This window comes from Cnephaeus nilssonii, assembly GCF_951640355.1.
Source record: "Cnephaeus nilssonii genome assembly, chromosome: 19".
In the NCBI taxonomy this organism is placed as follows: domain Eukaryota; kingdom Metazoa; phylum Chordata; class Mammalia; order Chiroptera; family Vespertilionidae; genus Cnephaeus; species Cnephaeus nilssonii.
In genome coordinates, this window is record NC_137090.1 from 34,609,093 (window position 1) to 34,624,324 (window position 15,232).

Sequence of the window (15,232 nt, forward strand, 5' to 3'; positions counted from 1 at the left end):
GCAAGCTATGAGGGGGGGTGGGGGAGCGGCGGGGGAGCTACAGGAGGGCGGGGCAGCGGGTGGAGAGCAACTGGAGGGCGGCAGGGAGCTACTGGCAAGCTACTGGTGCACGGATTCGTGCACAGGGCTACCAGTAGATCTATAACTGACACAGCCCAGCAATGGGCCATCATGCAGTGATGAACATGAGGGGCCACACTCAGCACAGATGACTCACACGCCGAGCACAGAAACAGACGGCAGAAAAGCAAACTATCATGACGCCGTCTATTTGGAGATTTTTAAACACACACAGTGTTACATATCACCATGTATTTTATGCAGTGAAAGAATAAAGAGATGCATACGAAGGATAAACAACAGATTTCTAGATACATAGTGGGAAGAAGACATGCAATTAAGGAGGGGTTTCAACTTTAATGTTCTAGTAATCTCGGTGACGAATAGGTGGGTTTGTATATATTATATTGTATATGTTTTACAGGGGTGGGCACAAAAGTAGGTTTGCCATTGTTTGAATGGGAAATAACACAATAATTAATAGATAATACAAGAATAAACTCTGTTTGGCCCTAGTCAGGTAGCTCAGTTGGTTAGGGCATTGTCCTGATACCCCAAGGTTGAGGGATCGATCCTAGGTCAGGGCACATGCAGGAATCAACCAACGAATGCATAAATAAGTGGAACAACCAATCAACGTTTCTCTCTTTCTCCCTTCTTCTTGCTCAAAAATCAATTAAAAAAAAAGAAAGAATAAGTTGTTATGTGTACTCACAACTGTAAACCTACTTTTGCTTACTCCTGTATTTATTATATTTATATTATCTTTATATGACTGAAATATTGCAAAATAAAAAGTTTAAGGAATTAAAGCAAGCCTTCTTATCATAAAATTTCAGGACACCAGGATAAAAATCCTAAAAGGGAAAAAAAAAAGTCCAAAACCCTTCCGAAAAGAAAAAAACAGGTCACATACCAAGGATCGGAGATTAAAACGGCACTGAAATTCTCAAAGCAGACTTCGAAGCCAGAACACGGTGGGGCAGCGCCTCCTAGGTTCTGACAGGGAATGGTCGCTAATCTGGATCGACAGCCAGCCCCATCCCAATGGCAGGAGAAGGAAGGTATTTCCAGACGTGGGTGTTTATTTTTTCAATTGGCCGCCCGTACCTTCTTTCCCGGGCGGCTACTAGAGGACACGCTCCAACCGAACGAGGGAGAAACCCAGGAAAGAGAATCCGGGGACCCAGGTACTGGAGATCCGACACAGCAGGGGGCCCAGGGAGTCCCCAGGCAGACAGCAGTGGCTCTGCTGGGGAGATTGTATGTGATATCATGATATGTTACCATATATCATGGTATCTATAATAATTCTATAATAATAAAAGCATAATATGCTAATTAGACTGGACGTCCTTCCGGACGACCTTCCAGACGAAGCCAGGGCTGTGAGGGAAGCCCGGGTCCCGGGTCCCGGGACCCGGGTCCCAGGTGCCAGAGGGAAGCCGGTGTCGGAAGCCAGGGGAAGGAAGACCTACTCTTGCATGAATTTCGTGCATCGGGCCTCTAGTATAACATATAAAACTGAAAAAGCAAGAATCGGCATGAGATTCCAACATGAAGGTACACACCAGCAGAAGTGGCTAAGAGTTCTAAGGGTGCCTAGATAGGGACTTGGGGGGACAGGGGATTGCCGCCCTCTGTCATAAACTTTCTAGGACAGTTGCCCCTATCTACTACGTTACATTCGAACAATGAGCTTTTTTTTCATGGAAAATACAAATCACGCTCAGGATAAACCCTGGGACAGGGTGAGAGCCCGGAGCCCATAGCAGGTGAGCGAGGTAGGGCGGCTGAGGACCCGCCTGGCGGAGAAAATATCGCCCCGGGGTCCTTCTATCCAATACGCTGCCTGCGAGGAGCCGGTGGCTCTGCCTCCCGCTCAAAGCTGCCCTGTGCCGGGACCAAAGCCCCGGGCCTCAGGCCTGCTGCAGGACAGGCCCCACACTCAGCTCCCGCCAGGACCCAGGACCCGCGCCTGGGCCAGACCCGGTCCAGGAGGGACCCAATCCCACCAGCCCTCGGGGCGGGTCCCAAATGGTTTCCTAGAGATGTGTCCCCGGGGTCACTGGAGCAGTTTCATCAGAGTTAACCCAGGAAGCCCTGGGCTCTGGGGGGGCAGGAGGAATGCCTGTCCCCCACCCCCACCCCACCCCGGGGTCTGGGAGCTGCAGGAGTCAGGAGCTCTTTGTGGGCTGGGCTGGGAACCAAGAAATCCTTTCTTAACAAAAATGCTGACCCTCAGGCAACCAAGTACCCATTAAGTGTTGGAACTGAGCCTTCCATGGTGGGGGTGTTCTGTGTGATCTGAAAACACCGGGGACTGCGGGTGACTTAATTTGTCACCGGAGGAGCCTGTACGTCGTCGCTGAAAGAGGCAGCGGTGGAGAGCTCATGAACGCGGGACAGCTGGCTCCGAAGCCGCCTCCCCTGCTCAGTACCTGACTGTGGGTACTTCTCTGGGCCTCGGTGTCCGCACCTGTGACACGGCGATCATGCTTCCTTCACGGGATTATTGTGGAAATAAAAACCTGAGAGCACACGTAGAGCTCCTGCCACCGCTATTGGTTATTACGCCCCCTACATGCAGACGCCGCGCTGGCCTGGGCGCTGTGAGATGAGGGAAGCGCCAGTGCAGTGGCGCCCGGGGCCTGGGCACGTCCGTGTCCCCACGCTTCCCTTTGGGGATGTGGTGCTCCGCCCATCCATAGGTACTGGCGGCTGCCAGGTGCCAGCGGAGAGGTAGAGGCTGAGGGTCCGACGTGGACAAAGCAGACGTGGCCCCTGCCCTGCCCGGCGATAAGACACAGGTCACTGGACCCCACCCCAGGGCGTCTGGCTCAGAGGTCCTGGGTGGGCGGAGGATGTGCATTGTTTAAAATATATTTTGATTGATTTCAGAGAAAGAGAGAAACATCATTGATGAGAGAGAATCATGGATCAGCTGCCTCCTACACGCCCCCTCCCGGGGACCGAGCCCACCACCCGGGCATGTGCCCTGACCGGGAATCAAACCGTGACCTGCAGGTTCATAGGTCGACACTCAACCACTGAGCCACGCCAGCTGGTCGTGGATGTGCATGTTTAAGTTCCCAGGGGATGCTGACGTTCCCGGTCAGGAGACCACACGAGGACCCCTGACCTAGAGCGAACAGGCCACCTGCACTTCCTGGGACTGCCATCCCTGCACCGCCCCGGCGGGGAGGACTCCGCTGGCAGAGAACACGCGGCCCCGCAGGCCGAGGGGACCATCAGAGTCCTGCTGCTGCTGTGTCTCTCCGCGGGACAGATGTGCTGCCCAGCTGTTCCTTAGCGCTGGAACCAACAGCATCCACAGGCCCAGCAGGTAAGAGCCTCTTCCCCCCACAAAGGTGAGGGCTGCCATCTTTCCCGAGGAAGAAACGCCCCCTCTCTGGCAGGATCCCCCGAAGCCTGCCGTCTCTGTTCCTGCCTCTTCCTGCCTCTCCAGGGAACTGTTCCCCCCGGTGCAGGGCACTGCGGGCCGTGAAGAGGGACGCTGCCGCGAGGAGGGGGCCCACCGAGGACTCCAGACAGCTCCTCCCTGGCTGCCTGGTGGCCCTGCCTCCTCCCAGCTTTGAGGGCTGACAACAGAGCCCTCCGTGCCCCTGAGCCAGGCCAGCGAGAGACGCAGCGTGCTGCTGCGTAATAAACGTCCTGCTACAAGCTCTAGGGATCCTCACCCCCCTCTGAGACAGATACTCCTGTTGTTCCCATTTCACAGAAGAGGACACTGAGGCCCTGAGAGGTCCGGAGAGCCCGTATTTGAATGCAGGGCAGTTGGAGAGACTGTGCTCAGTGGCGGGTGGGGGTTTGCTGGTGAGAACATGCCGGGATCCCGAGGGTGGAGGGAGCCGGGAGCCGACAGGCAGAGGAGGGCAGGCGGGCAGCACAGCCGAGTGGGGTAAGTCAGCGCCGGTCCCGCTGGGGCATGTTCCCACGGCTGAGGGAGCAAATGAGCACACGTCTCGGTCCTGCAGAGAGTTGGCCCCATGGTGGCTGCTGTCTGTGCCGTGGGGGATGCCGTCTGAACGCCACGAGCTCCCATGATCTTTCCTCATCGGGACTCTGGGCAGGTCCCGGGGGCGGCTGTCTTTTCGGGCCACGTATCGGCAGGTGCAGGAGTTGGCCTTGGGGGTTCCAGGAGCTTCCATCCCTCAGGCGGCCTCTCCGGGTCTTTGCAGCCAGCGTCTGGCTTGGGACTGACCCCGCTCTCCTCCTGAGACAGGAAGCGCACCTGAACCCCGGGGGGAGGAGCCCCCAGCACATCCCTCCCCACACACCTGCCTTTCTTCCCCCTACCGTTTTCACTGTGGTTAAAACACGCATACATGTAAGTGCAGAGATCAGTGGCATTCAGTGCACACATTCACATTGTGGTACAGCCATCACCACCATCCATCTCCGGAGCTGTTCACCCTCCCAAACTGAACTCTGCCCTGTTGGACACTCACTCCCACGTCCCCTCCCCCAGCCCCGGGCGGCCCGTTCTACCAGGAGTGGGAGGGCTGGACTGTGTGGTATTCCTGCGTCGAACATTCTGAGGAACCGCCATTCTGCCTCCACCGTGGCGGCAGCGTTTTCATTCCCACCAGCCGAGCATGAGGGTCTGTGTCTCCTTCCCAAGCAGAGGCTGTCTTGTGTCTTTGACCCCCACTGCCCCCCTGGTTCATGGCAGGGGAACCTCAGCCGCCCAGGGCCTCCGCTGCTCCCTCGACGGCTGGAATCGCACGGGGGGCAGGGGGCAGGGGGCGGGGGAGGAGGGTCTCATGGCCACGTGCAAGGCCATGGGCAGAAGCTCAGCTCAATGCTGTGCTGTCGCTGTCTTGAAATTCTTTTTTTTTTTTTAATTATTTCCTCTAATTAATCCACTTTCATTTTTTTATTATTTTTTTAATATATTTTATTGATTTTTTACAGAGAGGAAGAGAGAGGGATAGAGAGTCAGAAACGTCGATGAGAGAGAAACATCTATCAGCTGCCTCTTGCACACCCCCTTCTGGGGATGTGCCCGCAACCAAGGTACATGCCCTTGACCGGAATCGAACCTGGGACCCTTGAGTCCGCAGGCCAACGCTCTATCCACTGAGCCAAACCGGTTTCGGCTGTCTTGAAATTCTTTATCATTTTGAACAAGGGCCCCGCGTTTTCATTTCCCGCTGGGCCCTGTGAATGATGTAGCCGTCCTGCCCGGCCTGGCTGCTCGGTCTGGGTGCAGACGCTGCGAGTGTGGCCAGATCCACGGTCAAGGCCTGACGGGGAGAGTCCTCCAAGGCTCTGCAGCCTGGGCGGGGGCCAGAGCCCCTGGGCAGGCATCTGGGACACAGGCCCCCTGCTGGCCCTGCCGCCAGCTCTCTGGTTTGTCACGCCCCATCTACAAGATGGAAGGCCTGGCTGCGGAGAGAGTTCTCTGTTTCTGTTCCCCGGAGCTCCTGTGGGTGCGGGTGGGGAGATGGGGAGTCCCAGGGAGCAGCGTGGGACCCACCTCTTTCCCACTACAACATGGAGGCTCCCCTTTGACCCACTCTCTCTACTGGGATCCCCAGCAGGAAGGAGGCCAAGACCAGATGGACACGCCGCCTGTCTGGATCCTCCACCTCAGGCTGCTCCACCCTGCACGCTGCCTCTGGGGACGGAGAAGCCTCGGACAGAAGGTAACCAGGTGGAGGGCCCAGCTGTGGGAGAGGTGTCCCCCCTCTTAGCCAGAATGCACCGGAAAGGGAGATGGACACACACACTCACACACACACACACTCACACACACACTCATACACTCACACACACACACACTCATACACTCACACACACACACACTCACATACACACACACTCACACACACACACTCATACACTCACACCCACACTCACACACACACACACTCACACACACATTCACACACACTCATACACACACACACTCACACACTCACATACTCACACTCACACACTCACACACACACACTCACACACTCACACACACACTCACACACACACACACTCTCTCACACCCACACTCACACCCACACTCACACACACACTCACACACACACACACTCTCACACACACTCACACACTCACATACTCACACACACACACACTCACACACTCTCACACACTCACACACACTCTCACACACTCTCACACACTCACACACACTCTCACACACACTCACACACACACACACTCACACACACACACTCATACACTCACACCCACACTCACACACACACACACTCACACACACATTCACACACACTCATACACACACACTCACACACTCACATACTCACACTCACACACTCACACACACACACTCACACACTCACACACACACTCACACACACACACACTCTCTCTCACACCCACACTCACACACACACACACACTCTCACACACACACACACACACTCTCACACACTCACACACTCACATACTCACACACACACACTCACACACTCACACACTCTCACACACTCACACACACTCTCACACACTCTCACACACTCACACACACTCTCACACACTCTCACACACTCACACACACTCTCACACACACTCACACACACACACACTCACACACACACACTCATACACTCACACCCACACTCACACACACACACACTCACACACACATTCACACACACTCATACACACACACTCACACACTCACATACTCACACTCACACACTCACACACACACACTCACACACTCACACACACACTCACACACACACACACTCTCTCTCACACCCACACTCACACACACACACACACTCTCACACACACACACACACACTCTCACACACTCACACACTCACATACTCACACACACACACTCACACACTCACACACTCTCACACACTCACACACACTCTCACACACTCTCACACACTCACACACACACTCACACACACTCTCACACACACTCACACACACACCCTCACACACACACACTCTCACACACACTCTCACACACACAGCCTCGTGTGCACAGACACAGAAAGGTGCAACTGTTTACAAAATGTGTGTGACCAGTCAGTTCCAATTGCTCACCACCAGCCAGGAGAGGCTCCTGGGCACAGGGGAGGGGCGGGACCGAAGGAAAACCTGGCGCTGGCCGCAGCCCAGACCTCTGGGGAGAAGGACCCACCAGGCCCTGTGCTGGGAACAGTGGCAGCCCGGCTCCCGCCCGGCTGTCCCCGCAGAGAAGGGCCTCCTCCCTGTCCCCTCCCCAGCAGCTGGCCAGCAGCCAGGGCTCTGACCTCACAGCCTCCCCCACCCCCTCCCGGCTGCCTCTCCTGCAGAAAGCCAAGGAGAGCATGGCTGCCCATCATACTCGCCCATCAGTACCCGTGAAGAGGTGAAGGGGGAGGCAGGGGGTGGTGGGAGGGGGAGCTAGGAGAGCGGGGAGCCCAGACAAGCTGCCCCCGAGTCCTCACGGAGACAGACGGCAGCTCTGAGCTCTTTGATGCGGACCCCAGGATGTCTGCAGCTTCTTCAGCGCCAATTACCGGAGAAATAATTCCGCGTGCTCACCCCCTGCCTCTCAGCAGATGCTCTTTGGGGACATTTTAAGTCTGACTGTACCTGCTGAGCTGTGACAAGTGAAGCCGCTCCCACCCTCCCTCCTTCCCCACTGCCATCTATGCCACTTATCTACAGGCTCTTTCATGGGGAAAGGGGCCTACAGCTGAGTGGCATCATCCCCGTCCCCAAGGCAGGGCCCTGCCAGATCCGCGCCCTGCACCCGCCGCCTGGCTCCGCTTCTGGATGGGGTGGGCACAGCTGGGTTCCCTGGAGTCCCTCTTCCCTACCGGCTCCTTAAAGGCAGGCGTCATGTCGCAGTCACCTTTGACTCCCTGGTTAACTGTCCAGAAATATTGCTGGATTGATTGATGGGTGGGGAGTGGGGTGGGCAAATGGATGGGTGGAGGGAAGATGGACTGATAATGTTGAGCAGATGGGTGGAGAGATAGGTGACTGGGTATTATGTGTGGACCAGTGTATTGAAAGACATCTGAGAGGATGGACAGAAGGATGGACTGCTGTCCTGAGGATGGATGGGTGGATGGATGGATGGATGGATGGATGATGGATGGGTGGGTGGGTGGATGGATGGATGGGTGGGTGGATGGATGGATGGGTGGGTGGGTGGATGGATGGATGGGTGGATGGATGGATGGATGGATGGAAGGAGGATGGATGGGTGGGTGGGTGGATGGATGGATGGGTGGGTGGATGGGTGGGTGGGTGGATGGATGGATGGGTGGGTGGATGGATGGATGGATGGATGGGTGGGTGGATGGATGGATGGATGGGTGGAGGATGGATGGATGGGTGGGTGGGTGGATGGATGGGTGGGTGGGTGGGTGGGTGGATGGATGGATGGATGGATAGGTGGGTGGAAACAGTCCCAGTTCCAGTGTCCATCTGCTCTCCGTCCCTAGGGAGAGGCCAGCATATCTGGAGCCCATACTTCCCACAAGTGCGGGATCCCCTGCCCGGGGCTCACTCCGTTAAAGCCGCCGATAGGCCCCCAGGGAGGAGTGGATGTTGAGGCAGCCCTGGCTGCTGAGGATCCGGGCTTAGGGCCTTAGTTAGCAGCCCTGACTGCGCACCAGGCCAGGCCTCCAGGCTCCGAAGCAGCCGCTGCCCGGGGGAGGGAGTCACAGGGCTGGCCTGCCTGCTGTGCGGCTGTCCACACACTGCCTGGGTCCGAGCCCACCCTCCAGGCCAGGCCACTCTGAGGGGCTGTGGAAGGTGAGGGCCTTTGTGGGGACCCTAGCTCTGAGTACCCCCCAGCCTGCCTCAGCAACCCCCCCACACACCAGAGCTTACACATCTCCTGCCCCCACCTTAAAGTCACAAATTCCACCCATCAAAACCACTGCAACATTCCTTGTATTAATAAAGCAGCCCGAAGAGGTTTGCAGATGGGGATTAACTGGTTTATTTCACATGTTAATTAGCCAGCCCTAAATATGTATGCAGATCAGGATTTAAATTAATTCACGCAGAAGTATTTTTAAATACATCACTGAATTGCGCTGTGGCACCTCTCTCCTCCCTCTCCTCAACTCTGCTGCCTCCAGTGTGTGAGCCTGGACCGGTCGCCCGGCCAGCATGAGCCTCAGTTTCCCTGTTCAATAAAAGGTTGACCCGGCTGAGCCCGGGGTCTGCTGGCCCTAGAGGTCTGTGCCCCTGTAGCATCTCTCCCCTGGGTACGGGGTGAGACCAGGCCTCTCAAAGGTGAGCTGGGAGGGGGGCCATCACTCAACCCAGCTCCAGCTTCGGGATCTGAGCGCTGAGCCCGGCTTGGGGGCTGGAAACCAGGAGAGACATTACCAGGAACCCAGACCTCCCAGATGGGGGTCTGCCCAACCCGGAACACATCCCAAAGGTGGCCTCTCCCAGCTCTTGGGGCCTTCCTCACCTAAACGGGCGTGCACCATAGTTCCGTGGGCAACTCCTGCTGCTGCCTGAACAATCCCTCTTGGGAAGGGACCTGTCTTTGTTTAGAAAACACGGTTTAAGGCTGATTCTGGATGATCCTGAGAGCACAGTCCAGCTGGGGCCAAGGCCACAAGAGACATTGGAAATGAACAGGAATTTGGAGGAAGGAAGAGAGGTCAGAGAATGAAGCCAGAGAGATGGGGTGAGGCCAGGGGTCCCCAAGTGAAGCGCCACAGCCCGGGGGGGGGGGGGGGGGGCTGAAGGACTGGATTGTCACGTCCCAGGTGATGCTGTTTGTGCTGCCGTGATGTAGCCGCTCCTCACCCCCTCCTCGCCGTCCACAGTGTGGCCTGCACACCCACGTGCCTTGTGGAGGTGGATTTGGGGGAAGAAGGGGCTGAATTACACATTTGAATCTCTGTAGTTTGGAATCTTGTGTCTAGAAACGTAGATGTACCACCCAAGGCAGAGCTAACGCAGCCAAAGCCAGACTTCAGAGCAGAGGTGACTCAAACGCTCCCGGCTTTTGCAGAAAATCAGCAAAGGCTTTGGCCTCCCCAGGACACTGCAGTGGACTTCGAGGGCTCCTCCCCCGGATCTGAGGAGTGTGGCCAGGGGGACCCCCATGCCAGTCTCCCCACAACTGAGGGGTTGCCCAGGAAGTAGGACTTTCAGTGCCAGCATCAGGAAAGCTCCCAGGCAAACTGGGAGGAGCCGATTACCCTAAACAGCTGGCATCTGGGTCACATGGGCCAGGGCTGGATGCTGGACTAAGCTCTCCACACACTTCACCTCAGTCCTCACAACACCGGGAGGTAGACATTCTTCTCCCCATTTGGCAGATGAGAAAACTGAGGCCGGGAGAGGTTCGGCAACCTGCACAAGATGACACAGCTAGCAAGCGGCAGAGCGGGGATTTGAGTTGCTCCCTCCCCTGGTCTCCTGAGGAGGCTCCACTTGTAGAAAATGGAAACCCAAGTGCTCAGGCAGCCTCACTCTGAGCCCCTGGCCAGGGCCTGGGCCAGGAGTCCTCTAGTTTCATGGAACCTCCTCCCGCATTCCTGCCAGTGACTCCGCCTTCCTTGGGACCCCTGGCTGCAGGGCCCAGCAGGCCTCAGCGCCCCCACCTCCGGAGTCAGAAAGAAAGGAAAATGTCAACCCTGCGTGCCCTTGTTTTTTTTGTTTTTTTTGGGGGGGGGGTTTAATATATATATTTTATTGATTTCAGAGAGGAAGGGAGAGGGGAGAGAGAGAGAGAAACATCAATGATGATAGAGAATCAGGAGAGAGAGAAGATAGAAATATCAAGGATGAGAGAGAATCATTGATTGGCTACCTCCTACAGGTCTGAGACTGGGCCTACAACCCAGGCATGTGCCCTTGACCGGAATCAAACCCGGGACCCTTCAGTCTACAGGCCAACACTCTAGCCACTGAGCCAAGCCAGCCTGGGCGTCCTGCCCTTGTTGGTAACCTTAGCCCCTCCCCACCGTGCGCCAGGCCCTGCCCCATCTGCTGCAAGCACCTCCCTCATCCGCTCCTAGGGCACAAGCAGCATTCCCCGCCCAGCCCAGGGATTTCCAAGCTGGGAATTCACACAGCTCGACACGGAATAGACTCAAACAGCGTCAGCTAATGGAAATAACAAGATGATAAATTATTCCAGGGAAAGAGCAATTTTCCTTATACCTTGCTTGACTCAGAAAACACTGTGATCGCAATAGAAATTGGAGGTGTCAGAACTGGTATCTGGGGGAAGAAAGAAGAAAGCATTCTGCTTGCGCCGTCCGGGCAGCCCCAAGGGGTGGGGGCGGTGAGCGAGCGTGTGAGGTCAACCCCAGGCCAGCGCACAGCGGGCCCCAAGCAGGGTGTCCTCCCTGGAAGGGCCAGGCAGCTGGACCTGCCACCAGCTGGCTACAGGGGCTGGGGAATCAAGGGCAGAAAGCCCAGGCCTGGAGTCAGACAGAGCTGGGTCTCTCCCCAGCTCTGGCACCAGCTGGCCGTGTGGTCGCCTAATCTCCCTGAGATTCCTGGAGCTAGCAATCACGAGGAGTACATGCCTTAATGTGCGGCACGTGCTCCGAAGCGTGCCTCGGTGGTGGTCAAGGCAGTAAATCCTCTCTGGCTGTGCCCACGCCCCATGATCAGGGGCACAGGGTAGCTACCGCGCTCAGGGGACGGTGGTACCTGCCACTGAACACATGACCCTGGGACCCTCTGGTCCCTTCCCCAAGGGCAGCTCCCAGAGGTTAGCTCCTGCCTGTGCACAGCAGGGGCGATTCTGAGGTGCCCAGTCTGAGCCCCACCTCCCACCCAGCGTGGGCCCTCGCTCTCCGAAGCTTCCAGATAAGGGAAGGATATCCTTCCCCTCCTTCCCCTTGCCTGCCTGGGTTTAGTTTTGGTTTTATGATAGCTTTTATGATAACCTTTATTGATTTCAGAGAGGAAGGGAGAGGGAGAGAGAGAGAGAGACATCAATGATGAGAATCATTGATCGGCTGCCTCCTGCACGCCCCCTACTGGGAATCGAGCCTGCAACCCCAGGCAGGTGCCCTGACTAGGAATCGAACCGTGACCTCCTGGTTCATAGGTCGACCGACACTCAACCACTGAGCCACGCCGGCCAGGAGTGCCCGTCTTTTCCAGATCAACCCGTAAGCGCCTTGGAAACTTGGCTGGACTCCTCGGGGTGCTTCGGGCGTGAGGAGACACCTCTTTGGGTTCACACTAACCAGCTCAAGGTGTTGGGGCTGCTGCCTCACCCCAAGTCTCTTGTTAGCAGACCAGCCCCGACAGCCCTCCCAGCCTCCTGGGGAGACGCGCTGGCCGGGGAAGGAGACGCACTTTTTGAATCTGCGGTACGACCAAAGCTCGATGCCGAAGACATTCTTTGCTGTTCGAAGGCCTTTGATCCCTCCACTCCCCAGGAACTGGCTGAATTCCCGGGTTGAAGTTGCCTTGAAGCTTGACTGCTGAAGAAGAAAGCATTTTCCTCTACGTGGTTGTTAACTCCGTCCGAAGTTTGAGCTGCTAGCACAGAGACTCCACACAGCCTGGTAGGTTCTCCTCAGTTGCACTGTTTGGCGAATACAAATATGAAAGGGGAGAGGACAGATACACAAGGAGTCCCAATTCCAGGCTGAGCCTGGGCCGAGCGGTGGGCACCCCAAAAGGCCCAAACGTTAGGGGATCCATAAACCAGAAAAACCTCCCCCAGATTTGGGGCTGGCATGCATATATATGTGTGTGTGTGTGTGTGTGTGTGTGTGTGTGTGTATATATATATTAGTTGATTTCAGAGAGGAAGGGGAGAGAGAGAGAAACATCAATGATGAGAGAGAATCATTGATCGGCTGCCTCCTGCACACCCCACACTGGGGATTGAGCCTGCTACCTGGGCATGTGCCCTGACCAGGAATTGAACCTTGACCTCCTGGTTCATAGGTCGACATTCAGCCACTGAGCCACGCCGGCCTGGCATTTTGCTATTGCTCTTTGGTGAGGCTCCCACAGCCCCTCTCAGGTCTGCATAGGTTCAAACGGCTCCGGGTACAGGAATGACCTTTGGGGACAGGCAGTATCCAGGCCAGTGCGCAGAGACGCGTGGATTCGGCTCCCAGCACGCAGGGTTGGGCTGGCCCCGGCTTCTCAGTGAAGTCCCGGGAGATGGCGCCCAGCTGTTTCCCTGGAGCTGAAACTTTACGTAGCAAAGGCCCTCCGCCGCTGGGCAAAGACAGGCTGTGGGCACCGGAGGTCAAACCCTCCCAGCAGGGCGGGGCCCTGCCATGACAGGGCATTTCCCAGGCCTGGACCCTGACAGAGGGGCCCCCAGGGGATCCCACCAGGTGAACCCCACCTCCCAACACACACACCCACACACAGTCTCTTCCCTCTGAGCACCAAAGGGCCTCTGAGCACCAACTCTGGAGGGCTGAGTGTGTGTGTAGCTGTGCGTATGTACACCGTGCACATGTGTGTGGCCGTGTGCACCTGTGTGGATGTGCATGTGTTCGTGCGTATATGATGAGTGTGAAAGGATTTAAAAGGCGGTTCCTATGTCTCTCTCTCCCTTTGCACCCACCCTCTTCCTCCTGTCTCTCCCTTTTTCCCTTTTCCGTGATGAAAAAGAAAAGGGAACTAGATGGGGACTGGAAAGGGCTGAGGGCCTGGGAGTCACTTGGATCTGGTTTCAAACCCCAGCTCTGCTTCTTCCCGTCCCGGGGACACGGAGAAAGTCTCCTGGCCTCTCTGAGCCTCAGTTTCCCCTCTGGGGGATAAAGGTGTTTGCCTGACACACCGCAGAGCAGGAACGACGCGCAGACTCGGAGCGGCTGTGGCGTGAGGCTGTTCAGGTGTGGGCGCTGGCGTCCGGGCTGGGTTCGTAGCCTGTTCTGCTGCCTCCAGCCCTGTGACCTTGGGAGGTCGCGCACCCGCTCCGTGCCCCACCACCCGCCCCCGCCATTGTCTCTAAGAACACTCACCTCACCGCCGGGGGTTAGATGCGTGACTTACAGAATGCTCTGAGAACAGTGTTTGGCACAAAGTGAGAGGTTTATATGGGGCAGTTATTAAAATGTGTATCAAAAAGCATTTAGAGAAAAAGAGAGAAAACGAAAAAGCATTTAGACGTCTTAGGAGGGATGGAAATGTTCCAGAATTGGATTGTGTTGATGGTTGCACAACTCTGCAAATTGACTAAAAATCATTAAATCATACACTTCCAATGGTTGAGTTTTATGGTGTATAAATTATACCTCAATAAAGCTGCTTTTATAAAGCATTTAGAGTTAAGTGGGAAAGCAAGTTGCAGAATACTACGTGCAGTATTGATGCCATTTATTAAAAGTTTTATACCATATAAGACAAGTACAAATATCAAACGCAGTCAGAATGATAGACATCAGTTTATCATTACGCTTCCCCCGGGGATGGGGCTGGTGCTCAGGAAGAGAGATTTTTATCTGTAATGTGTGTTTTTAATTTATGTTTTGTAAAACATGTTTTCATTTATTTTAGGGCGGGGGGGAGAGGGATAGAGAGAAATATCAATGAGAGAGAAACATCGATTGGCTGCCTCCTCCATGCCTCCTACTGGGAGCCCACAACCCCAGCAGGAACCTGACCTCCTGGTTCAAAGGTCGATGCTCAACCACTGAGTCACGCCAGCTGGACTGTGTTCATATCTTTAAAAGACCGGGAAGCCTAGGCAATAGGGTCATAAAAATTAGAGTATGCAGGGGCAGGGGAAGTGTGTGAAAGAGACAGCCGCATCCCAGGCGGCTCGGGTGGGGGAGGCAGCTTCCTGCTGCATGCCTTCTGTGAGGATACGGTGGCGATGATGCTGGTGTTTGCTTTGTAACTCTTCATTACACTGTGCATCTGTGTTTTATGCAAATTCCTATGTTATAATTCACATTTTTAAAGCTGAAACACCTCTCTAAAAAAAGATGGAAATGTTCATTTTGGTGCGTATGGTTTTGGGTTTGTTATGTTCGTCTCTATACTCTTGTATATTGAAATTCAAAATAATTAAAACAAAATCCCTTGCAAGATGGGGTGAGGATTATATAAGGTAATTGCCACCTCTGGGATCACATGGCGAGGTGCCTGAAGGAAAGGGAGGCGGTGGGCATGGAGCACTGCCTGGGTCCCCCCTCTCCAACCAGGGTGTCCCTGGAGGTGCCTGGGCTGCCCCAGCCCC

The 15,232-nt window shown here is 55.5% G+C and overlaps 1 long non-coding RNA gene across 2 annotated transcripts; it reads left to right on the forward strand.

The window, feature by feature from the left end:
- The first annotated feature begins 40 nt into the window (after positions 1–40).
- On the forward strand, positions 41–14,497 carry LOC307114989. 2 transcript variants are annotated; one of them, XR_013815058.1, is made up of 3 exons: positions 41–3,406; positions 5,625–5,732; positions 12,122–14,497. It is a non-coding gene; the product is annotated as an uncharacterized lncRNA (long non-coding RNA). The 2 variants fall into 2 exon arrangements; XR_013815059.1 differs by having other exon boundaries at positions 5,628–5,732.
- Positions 14,498–15,232: the final 735 nt, after the last annotated feature.